This window comes from Mus pahari, chromosome 1 (assembly GCF_900095145.1).
Source record: "Mus pahari chromosome 1, PAHARI_EIJ_v1.1, whole genome shotgun sequence".
Lineage (NCBI taxonomy): Eukaryota > Metazoa > Chordata > Mammalia > Rodentia > Muridae > Mus > Mus pahari.
The window spans coordinates 146,660,143-146,672,058 of NC_034590.1; the positions used below are offsets into that span (position 1 = coordinate 146,660,143).

General features: G+C 38.9%; 1 non-coding gene across 1 annotated transcript; it reads left to right on the forward strand.

Moving 5' to 3' along the window:
• Nucleotides 1-772: 772 nt before the first annotated feature.
• Nucleotides 773-904, forward strand: LOC115062942. Its single transcript, XR_003842848.1, has one exon. It is a non-coding gene; the product is annotated as a small nucleolar RNA SNORA17 (small nucleolar RNA).
• The last annotated feature ends 11,012 nt before the right edge of the window (nucleotides 905-11,916 follow it).

Below are 11,916 nucleotides of genomic sequence, written 5' to 3' on the forward strand. Positions count from 1 at the left end.
TGTTTCACAGTTCCTTTGTGGTATCCTGGCAATAAAAATAAGATGGGGAGTCCTGGAAATAGAGGTTCTTGTTCTATTAAATAACGCCATTGCTGTAGAAACCAAGTGAAGAGGATGAGACTCTCGTCAGCATAACAGAGTTTGCAGGCTACTATGGCCTGAGAGCCACTGTTGTGAAGAGCACTGTAGAAGCAAGTCCATTCCTCACTCTTCTTACAATCCAGTGTGGCTCACAAACCCTGACAATTACATGTAGGACACAACTAAACTTGTGTGCAAACAGCTTCCTATCACACCCTTCTGAATGATCCTGTTTTCTGAATTCTGTGGTTGTGTTTCTCTCTGTCTGTCAGTTTGTTTTCCTTTCTTCTTAGGATGTTAAAACCTCCAACCTTCCTCTCTGTTCTGTTTATAATTTACTCTCCCCCCCCCCACATTATAACAGTAATATTTAATGTAAACCTCCTTTGAGTTTGTCCAGCACTAGCTGGCACTTTGTTTGTGACAGCTCCATGAATCACTGTAGATTGTAACAATTGCAATGATCCTGTTGCTTTTAACTTGGAAGTAAGCCACTGAGAAAAGGATGTCTAATTTACCATATTTCTCCCATAATAGTACTTGCAACACAGCAGACACTAAATTCATAGTTACTGATAGGAAAGTTACATCACAAATGTATTTCTGAGTGGAGGACACATGTGACCATCAAGATGTTCTTTTTTTTTTTTTTGATTGTACAATGATAATAGCCACATTAAAATTTCATTTTGCTGCCCCTAGAGACATTGCAGGAATGGCTGCTCTGTCACACATGCATCAATACATGGCAGAGAGGAGAGATGCGATGTCTAAGCTTAGTGTTATAACCTGTGAACATCTAAATGATTGGATGCCTAACATCCCCCCCCCCAAAGTGAGCATGCAATGACCACAGGTCCTGCACTGTGCAGGCCTGGATGGGCTCTCAGGGTGGGGAGCAAGCTGGAGATGATATAAACCCCTTCTGGGACTATGCAGCCCATTGGAAGAGAAAAGGAGACTAGAATTACCACTCCCAGGACCTTGGGCCCCAGGCAGGAGTAAGTATGCTATAGATAACCCCTGCATGGGCCCACATGGGCAAGCCCTGATGAAGAATGAGCAGCAGATGACCACTAGTCTGTTTCTATGGGGCCTCGTCAGGGAGCTAGCCTGAGATGATCACTAGTCTTGTGCTGTGTAATCCTGGAGGGGCAGACCATGCCTGAGATGGCCCCTGCCCAGTGCCATAACGCACAAGCAGGGCATAGTACTGCTGAGACCACTCCAGAGATGACCCCAGACACTCAGAGACCCTAAGGTGCCACTAAGAGGAGCAAGTAAGTGTTGGAGAAATGGAAGAGAAAGAGAAACAGAAGGTTGTGGGCACAATGAAGAGGGAGGACTGGAGACTTAAGGGTAGCTAGGAACAGTCTGATGTGAGTGTCTGATGATGCTATATAGGACCATGGTGGGGTCCTGACTTATGTTACCACCAGGGGCCACATCTGGGTCCTTGTCCCTGCAGTATCCGGGGTCTGTAAGTACTAAGTGTGGGCAGACATCCATGGCCTGGGCTGCCTGGGGGCATGTTGAAGTCTATAGGCTGCGTAGAACTGCTGTCACCTCTTGCCTGGGTCTGAGAACTGGTCCTGAGGGTGTGAGGAGACCTGATCCCACCCCTTGGCAGCTCAGGAGAGCAGGTCAGAATATCATCCAGGAAGCAAAGTAGAGCTGGCCCTGTTTGCAGGAGTTGTGGGTGCGTTGGCTCCAAGGATATGAGAATAGGAGAGCTGGCCCTGCTACTCATATCCTGTGCAGTGGCATGGGAAAGGGAAAGATACCCTTTCTCCACTCTTTCCCCTGGATCTAGATATGGGGATTGCAGGTGAGCTGGTCCCAAGGGCTTGAGTGCCAGAGAGCGGACCCTGACTCTTTCCTGTTGCACAGTCACACAGACAAGGGAAGGATGCCCTCCTCTCTCTTGAAGAACCTTGCTATTAAGGTAGTAGTCCCCCCATGACCAAAGGCTTTCTCAGCTCAACACAAAATGGGGGATTCCCTTTCTTAGCAGGGCTTTCAGTTGTCTGGAGAATTTTCCTGAACACATGTAGCCTTGTCTGAAAGGTGACTTCGTGTAGAACTTTGTGCAAGGTTGCATAACAGCACACACATTGCCTCTCTGGCTTCCTGTCCGTGTGATAAGATAACTAGGTGCTGTACTATAACCAATCAGCCTTAATACCCTGACCAATTAACACTTTCCACCCATACCCCTAAAAAAGCCCTTATGTATACTATCCCTGAAACAATAATGTAGTTTTATCTTACTGTAGCAGTCTCTGGAGTTCATTCTGCCTTTAATCACAACTACCTGAATCTTGCTCTCCAACTCTGCTCCCTTTCTCCCCTCAGGCTGGTGGCCTCCCATTCCCTATCACTTGCCACCCACCTTAGGTAGGAGAGCTGGCCCCACCGTGGCCATGAGAGAATGAGAGATGGTCCTGCCCCTCACCTGCTATAGCACTTTGGAGAGCAGGCTCTGCATCTTCCCTGGGTAGCAGGGTAGAACCAGCCCTGTTTGTAGGGGTGGTTGATGAGTAGTCCTGGTTGTGTGGGTGCAGGAGAGCTGGCAAACTGAACAGCTCAGGTAACTCTCAGGCCCAGAACTGAGACTTTGAATTGGCCCACCTCAACCTCTACCCCAGTGATGAACTGCTGGAGTGCATGGAGGGGCCAGTTCTGCAGATCTAAAGCTACAGGATCTTCAAGCAACAGGGTATCCGAGAGGAGTCCCAGAGAGGTTCCAATATTGATAGTGTAACAGAGGCCATGGCCTCTTAACAGGCTATTGCAACATTTATAAGCATTAAAGTGTGATCAAATGGTAGGACACACTTTGTCACATTACAACTTCCACAACAAAGCTTCCCAATTTTGTAAGTCCTATGTATGTTACCTATGTAACTCTGAGGCTACAACATACCATAGGGACCACAGGAGCCGCTCTAGGCTCTGGAGGACAGATGCTGCCTATAAATTCATGTTCAGTAATAAAGGAGGCAGACTGGGAAGTCAGAATCATTAGCTGGCTGAAGCAATGCACTAATGCAGAATAAAACATTCTACAGCCTGCCATTTATTACCCCCATGGCTGGCATAAAACTTTTGTTGAGTTATTGGCTGTAGCATGGATGCAGAAGTAACAATGTAACTTAATGTATATTATATACAAATGCAGGCATATGGGCCCTGAATCTGCAGACAGGTGCTTCCATTTCACCTCATTCCTTTCACTTAAGTTAGTGTTAGGAAAAGGACATAAGATATAGTAAATCATTTGAATCTCTTCAGTTACCTCAGAATGGTGCCATCTCTTTGGCTTAAAATCACTTTGATTACTCTCAGTGCATCTTGGGGGGGGGTTGAAACCCCAAAACACTTAGCCAAATGTTTTCCATTCTCTTGAGATTCATCTTTGTAAAAGTAGGTGTCGTAAAAACTTGACTTTGAATAACATAATGATACATCAGGATTTTAATATTTAATCTTAATAGTTCCTATAAACAAGGAAAGAATGTTGGACTGTGAACAATAATGGCCATTTGAATTTTCTTTCCATTTTACCTGAATTTATATCATCAGTCTGGAAAAATTTGGAACATTATCTGGGAACATAAAAGATTTCTTTTTGCAGCTAAAGTGCAAATCCAACTTACAGCGACTCCCATCTTGGCAGTTATAGGGATATCAGAAGAAAACCATTGAACCCCCCCTCCCTAGAGTCAGCCTAAAATCATAGAACCATTGTAAAAGATTTGATCTACTTAATATAGTTGTGCCATATGTAGTATAAGGCCATAGCAAAATACCCACTTACAAAACAAGAAGGAATTGTGTTCTAATTCTCCACTGTTTATGTGCTTTCTGATTGAGTATTACAGAATCTCTCAAAGCCTCAGTTTAACCAATCTGTAGCATATAAATAACATACTTACCCAATAGAGTTATGAAACTTTTAAAAGTGCTAGTGGAAAGAGTGCCTCACATAAAATCTGACACTCATTAAGATACCAACAAACGATAGTGGCTAACTGCTAATCGCATCTTTGTCACCTTCACCTCTACCTTCACCTAAGGGAATATACAGCAAATGTGCACAGCCATCAAGAGGGAGAACACACTTTCAGATGTCAAAGTCTAATCTCTACAAGATAAACTATTCAGCTCAGGATTGTTTGTTTGCTTGTAGGAAACACAAATTCAATTCAATTCCCTTGAAGGGAAACCAGGATGCTTCTTAAAGGAGAAGGAGTAGCTTACAAGAAGCATGGTAGAGAGCATTTATACCAGGGAATCAAACAGAGGGATTGACGATCACCAGGTCCATCTGCCTGTCTCTCATCTCTGCTTGATGGTTTCATTTTCTCCTGATATCAGGTGACCTTTGCTTTGCAACGTATATCACAGCTCCTGACATTTACCAAGGCTTGAGTCTAACAAGTTAAAAACAAATGAGGAAACAGTATTTCTCTCTCAGCTTCTCCTTACTTTCTGTGTAGGACTTGACCCTAGTCAGACACTTTCTTGGGCCAATAACCATGAACACAGATTCTAGGATTATCCTATCTTTGCCTCTGTGCCCATTTGTGTGTCCTGAAGCAGGCATGTCTCATGGGCATGGGATAGAGGAAGGTTAAGAGTGTGATTTCTACAGCTCATGTATGACCATTTGGGCAAGCAGAGAGGCAACTCTTTAAACACTGCAGAAAAGACCATTTACCCAAAGACAGCTAGCCACTGTTTGAAATTAGCTGGTAATAGCCCACATGGTGAGATATTCTTGGCTTATTGGAAAGCTTATCTTCATTTATTTACTGGTAAAATGAAATTAGACAAAAGGGCTCGAATACCATTTTACTAAATGGCCACCATCATTTGGGAGGGAGTAACCTGGTTAGAAGCTTTGCTTGCAGAAGGGGGTGGAATAAAATACAAGGAGAGGGATAGAGATTGCACTCGGACTGGATTCTCCCCTGAAGACAAACTATGTGACCATGAGGGGTGTTGAGTACTGTAGCAATCCTAAGAATGGCTAAGTGGAAGCTGCAAAATCTTTAGTAAGTATCCTTAATTGCATCATCCTCCCTTCTAGCCTACCACCCACCAGAGGAAGTGGAAAAGAAAGGTGAATAGGAAACAACAGTTGTGGTCCTGTTTAGAAACAGTTCTATGGGGCTATTCCAGTCTCTGTTGTCAGCAGTTCAGTCTACTCAGCAATCACCACTCAGGAATCAGCAACAACAGTTTGATCCAGAAGAAACTGCAATTGGTCCAAGTCAGCAGAAGCAGCAAGAAGCTGCCAGAATATCACGATAAGTTCTTCGGCAAGTTACTCTCTACCAAATCAAGAGAAGCAAAGATCGGTAACATCATGCAAGGTGAACCAATGCTAAAGCTTCCTCAGTGAAGACTAGAAAGGTGGAACAAGGCGAACCAAAGCCAGTCTCCTCTCACTGTGAGGTCACATTCATATTTCTTTTGAAACAGCACACATCCTCCCATGTGTCTGCTTCAGCAAAACATTTTTTTCACATATCTGCTTCAACATTCTTTTACATGTCTGCTTTAGCAAAACATCCCTTCACTTGTCTACCACAGCAAAATGTGACATTACTGAGTTTCCCAAGAAATCAGAAATTACCACCTCACTTTGTAGTTTGCTTAAGGCGGGCTTCCATTATTTTCATTAAATAGAAAGTTCGAGAAGCTCTGGGGAGTCTTTTTGCCTGGAGTGCAGTTATATAGTCTAAAGGAGACAACACCACAGTCTTGAGTTATTTAGCTAATTTATAAAGGCAAGAAGGAACCTGGTTCTCAGGACTTTTCAGGACTTTTCTCACTGGTTCTGTTATGTTTATGTTCATTAGTTTCCTAGGAATTCTAGAAAAAAAAAGTAACCCTTTGTCTCTACTGTTTTAATCCTTTATGTATTCTTTCACTTTTCTATTTTTCAATTCTTTTAAGCCTAGGGTAGTCTTAAACTCAGGATACCCCTGCCCTAGCCTTCTGAGCACCAAGATTATAGACAGGTGCCACAACACTTAGATTTTTAAATGTATTCTTTGTAATAAAAGTATTTCAAAATACCTATGGTCCTGAAGAGATGGGTCAGTCAGGAAGTGTCTGCTATGCAAGTATGAAGACCTAAGTTCATATCCCCAGAACTCATGTATCAGATCTGAGTATGACAACATGTGCTGGTAAGTTCAGTATTGGAGAGGCAGAGATGAGAGGCTCCCTCGAGAACAATGGTCAGGCAGTCTAGTCAATCAGTGACCTCTGGCTTTAGTGGTACATTCTGCCTCAAAAATTATGCTGGAGAGTGATTGTGTAAGCCACCTGAAACATCTGGCTTTCACACATAGGCACACATACACACACACTTACAAAATTTCACAGTCACATATAGTAAAACCACCACAAATTTATAAGTTATTTAGTTTGTTGTATTTTTTATTTAATGCTAAAACTCATTTTAATCTGTCTGAAGTTATTTTTATAGAATATTCAGTCCTATTTATACATAAAACATAATTTATTGGTCATATTACTTTGTATTTGTATATAACATAGCTGTATGCTCTATACATACTCAATGAAGTTTTTGCTATATTAATTACTTTTTCTTATTTTTCTATGATAAATACTTAATACACATATTTTTCTTATAGTTATTTTTGCTAAATGAATACCTCTAATCCATAAGACCTTGAGTTATCCATATGATATTTAAGTATCATCTCTTGGTTTCCTAACATGACCCATACTAAGGTGAGTTATTTCTTCCTTCTTCTTTTCTGCTCACTGATATTTTACTGGACCTTTATATTTGTTATCTTCAATGAATGTCTTTACTTGATTTCTCATTTTCAAATGGTATTATTTCATTAGTTCCCCAGAAACTGCTACCTTACTTTATTTTGTATTTATTGATTTTCTACTCTTCATTGATAGTCAGTTTGATTCTATGCTATAACAACTTATGATATTTATTCAAAGTTTTGTCATCCATATATATAGGTTTTATATATTATATAAATATTCTATATATTTTATAAGGTTTAATTTTATATATATATATATATATATATATATATATATATATATATATGTGTGTGTGTGTGTGTGTGTGTGTGTATGTGTATGTATATGTATGTATTAATGTTTTTCTTAACCCAAATACATTTGAGATAGGGACTTGCTATATAGACCAGGCTGGTTTCAAACTCACAGAGATCCATTTGCCTCTGTATCCTGAATGCTGGGATTAAATGCTTGTGCCACTGGGCCCAGAAAGACAAATAGTTTTAAATATCTTGAGAGATTAGCCCAAGTGGAACATTGATTCTATTCTATGGCCATAAACATTTTCAATCACAGAAAATTGGAATTCAAAGAATGTTCATCACTGTAAATATTTAGTCTCAAATCCTTCAGCAAGGGCTTCTTCTTAGAAAAGTGCTCTGTGCTTTGGGGTAAAAGTACATTTGGATTTTTTTTTTTTTAACTTTACACACTTATCTTATTGGTTACCTTGATTGCTCCTTTTCATTTTCTGCCCTTTTTGCCACTGAGATGCTGATTTTGTACATTTTATTCTAGATGTGATATAATAGATACCCTGTAGTCATATGCCAGGGTTCATACAGTTCCTTATGAGTTGATGGTATTTATGATATCATCCATGTTTTTTGTTAGCTTTTTTTGTTACGCTTTTTTGTCTGTTTGGGTTTTGGAAAAAGTTTTGGTGACATAATAAAAATGAACTAAATACATGAAAACATTACCAGCCACTACAATCTGGATTTTAAAAGGGCATTCAACATTGTTACTCAAAGCTCCACATACTGGACCTGTCAACCTCCTTGTGGAGTATGAGTGGCATATTAATGCCCACTCTTCCCCAAGGATCTGTAGGCATTTAATGGTTATTAGAAGAGGAAAAATACCAATGTTAGTGGTGTATCCATTGGTAAAGTACTTATTGTATTGTAGGTAATCCTCATCTATGCTCTGTAAGCAATCCTAATGGAACCCACTGGGTCACAAAATCTTGAAAGTAGAAAGATTCTTGAAGAGAGGAATGGAGTCAGTGGGAGAAGGAATGGAACAAAAGAAGGTGTTGTGGTAAATATGATTAAAGTATACTATATGCAGGTATGAAAATACAATAAAGAAACCTGTTATGTATATAAGCATAGTTTTAAAAGCATCGTGCCTACACATTTCACTTAAGTGAAGAAGTAAAGTTTTTTCAAATCACATCAAATTATCTTTTCATAGTAGAAATATACATTTCTCACAAAGGCATATGAGCTTCAGATCTATCCTCTTCACATTTACCTACCTACCTACCTACCTACCTACCTACCTACCTACCTACCTACCTACCTTATCAATCTGTCAATCACCTGTCTTCCATCTATCTTCAATACTTTAGGGATTATTTCTTAGAGGTCATGTATACAAATGTGTTGCCATGTTTAGCATCATGATTAGTAATCAGAATTTCCATATACTGAGTCTGTAATTATATTGTTCATTTTCCATTTCATTACTCTCAGTAAAAACCCAGTTTCTATGCCGTACTCCTACACATCCTGTACTATTCACGCTTGACACTTATCACAAAATATAATTATAACTAATTTGTGTGCAGAATTAGTTTCCTAGGGCTTCAGGAACAAATGACTTGGAAACTTAAATTTATTCTTTCAGAATCCTGGAGTTTAGAAGACTGAAACCAGTGTGTGTTGGGGCCACACTCCTTCTGGAGTCTTTGTGGAAGAACCTGTTCTTTGTTTGGTTTCTGATGGCTCTAATATTTATTCTGTGGCTTTTGGCTCTCATATGGTGCCATCTTGGGTGTGTGTGGTGTTTTTTTGCCTGTGTATGGATGCATGTATGGGTGTGTACATGTATGTGGAGGCCAGAGGTTGACACTGAGAGTCTAGCTGGAATAGTCTTCACAGTATTTGTGACCACAGGATCTTTCAGTTATACCCAGACAACCTGACTAGTCTAGGTAGCCAGCCTGGTCCAGGGTTCTATTGTCCCATCAGACTTTCATTTGAATTGTGTGTTATTATGTCTCAAACTCTTGTCTTCATGTTTTGATGTCAGGAACTTTACCTGCCAAGTCATCTTTCCTGCCCCATTCAGTTTCATTTTGACAATATCTTCTCCTTGTGGGTTAACTTAATTCCCAGTTGGCCTCTCTTATTACTATGTAAGTGATTACACGCTAGACCAATCCCAATTACTCAGAATAAGTGCTTCCCCTCAAGATCCTTAACATGATCTACTTCTCTTGCTACAAAATGTAGTATTTTACAATTTATGAGAGTTAAGAAGCAGACATATTTTGGAGGTAACCATTTGACCCACTACATACGCTATTTCTTCCTACCACATACCTAACTCCTTTGCTACTTTCTAAAACCCATAAGGTCACGAGTCTGTCCTTTTATCTTTTTTAAGAAAAGATTTTTTTATTTGTTTATTTTTTTAATGTACATTGTTGTTTTGCCTGCATGTGTGAGCGAGTCTGATCTCATGGAAAAGGAGTTACAGATAGTTGTGAGCTGCTATGTGGGTGCTGGAAATTGAACTCAGTCCTCTGAAAGAGCATTCAGTGCTCTTAACTGCTGAGCCATCATGCCAGCATCTGTTCTTTTCTCTCTTAATATATCTATTTTTACAGTCCAGTACCAATTTCATAGTAAAATTGGCCCTTTCTACCTGTGGATAATGTATTCTTAGATTTGACTAATTATGCATTGAAAATAGATGGAAAAAAATCTACTGTGAGCTGAATATATACATTTTAATGTTATAATAACTGTTGATACAAGACTTGTATCATAATCTAGAGATAGTTTAAAGTATGTATATATATACACACATACATATATACATTATGTATTACATATATATATATATATATAAACATATACAAATACATAATCTATATACATACACATATATATTATGGAAATAGCAACACATTTCATCTAGGGGATGAAATTCATTCCAGAGACTTTGGAATCTGCCTGAATTTTTGAACCAATCCTTTGTGGATTCTAAGAAACAATACTTAATATTCATAAATTGAGTACATAAATGATACTAAAAGTCATGGGTAATTGAGTCTTCAGGTTTAAGATTAGTTGGAGGCCTTGCACTGAAATTATATGTGTTACCTCTAATTGAATAAGACAATGGAAATTCTTTAAACATTAATTTTATACAATAAAATTTTCATCATATTTCACCCCAACTCAGACAAAATTCTAGCACTGAGAAGAGAAAGTGGACGCAAAGTCCCAACTCTAAGCAAGAAGTTATTTGCAATTGATATCTGCTTTGAAAGGGAAAGCCATTTTTTTTTTCCAGTAGTATGTCAATGGGTCTATCAACCACAGTCCACGCAGGCCCTATGCCCAGGAGTAGCTTATGAACACAAAATGGGCTCCATTTGTTGTTGTTGAGCTTTTTCTTTCACATTCTTAATGTTGGAAAAGACAAATTCTAAAACTCCAGACTAGCATTTACATAAAGAGATACTGTGAAGAGTGGGGCAACACTCTCTGAATCGCTTCAAATGTTGTCCGCATTCCTCCAGTTTACCAGAGTTGAGCATGGCCATATATCCACTGCCTATGTGACCTATGGTAATTATGCGAGTTCCTGTTGTCATTCTTCTTTTATTCCAGCTGCATGATGCTGAATTATGCTCAGAGCTGCTCCAGGGTTGATAGATGGTGCTCAGTGGCCAGTCCTTTCTACTGTGTCCACAAGTTCCTTAAAAGTTTTTGCATTTCCTTTCCACTCCCAGTGCAATTTTGAAATAAGTTTCATATGTAATCTCTGACTAGACAGGACAGCAAAAACTGTTTTTCCCCTTAAATTTCACAAAAAGAAGTGGTAGATATATATATTAAGATGGAATAATTATTGTAATCATGCTCTAAGATAACTGTTGACATTACTGATATTTGAAAATAAAAGACACATTATTTAAAAATTTAAATTAGAAAATAAAAGAAATAAATTCATTAGGGGTTTAAAATGAATTTCCCTGAACTTAGATTCTAGAAGGAAACATTTAGTATATACTTATATTTTAGTTGCAAAGTGTCATTGATCGCTAATCAAATCTGTAACCTCTTCCCACTTCACCTTCTGTCCTCTTTCTTTGGTTATTATAACTGTAAATTTCCTTATGGTGTCATTGCAATATTTGGACATTATTGGGAATGGGAAAAATAGGTAGTAGTGAGGTAGATTTTCCAAAGTTACTTTGCTTCTAAGTAATATTACTTAAATAGTAAGATGTATTTTTTAAAGTTGAATACTCATTCCACCATTGACAGATCTCATTAACCTGCAACAAAATGTCCCTGAGCTTCACACATTGTTGGCATGTGTCAATAAACTATCTAATGAAATAAATATATTTAGGCTTGTTCCAGTTCTGTTTCTGCTGCTTGGATATAAATGGGATCCTAGACGTAAAAGGAGAAGTAGACATGTGTTCCCCATCCCTTAACCCAGAAGCTATCTTCAATTGATAACCACTTGCAAATGAAAATTTAGTTTTCTCCAGGGAAGTCTCACTATGGAAACAAACTAGTCTTAAGGATAGGCTGCATGCCCAGAAGTAGATAGTTAACAGAAAATGAACCAACAGAGTCTTTGGAGGTTCCTTGTCTCATAATGACATATTGGGGCTTTATTTTTTTTTAATCTTAACACACACACACACACACACACACACACACAAACACACATATATGTATATACATACAATATATACATTGGGACTCTCTT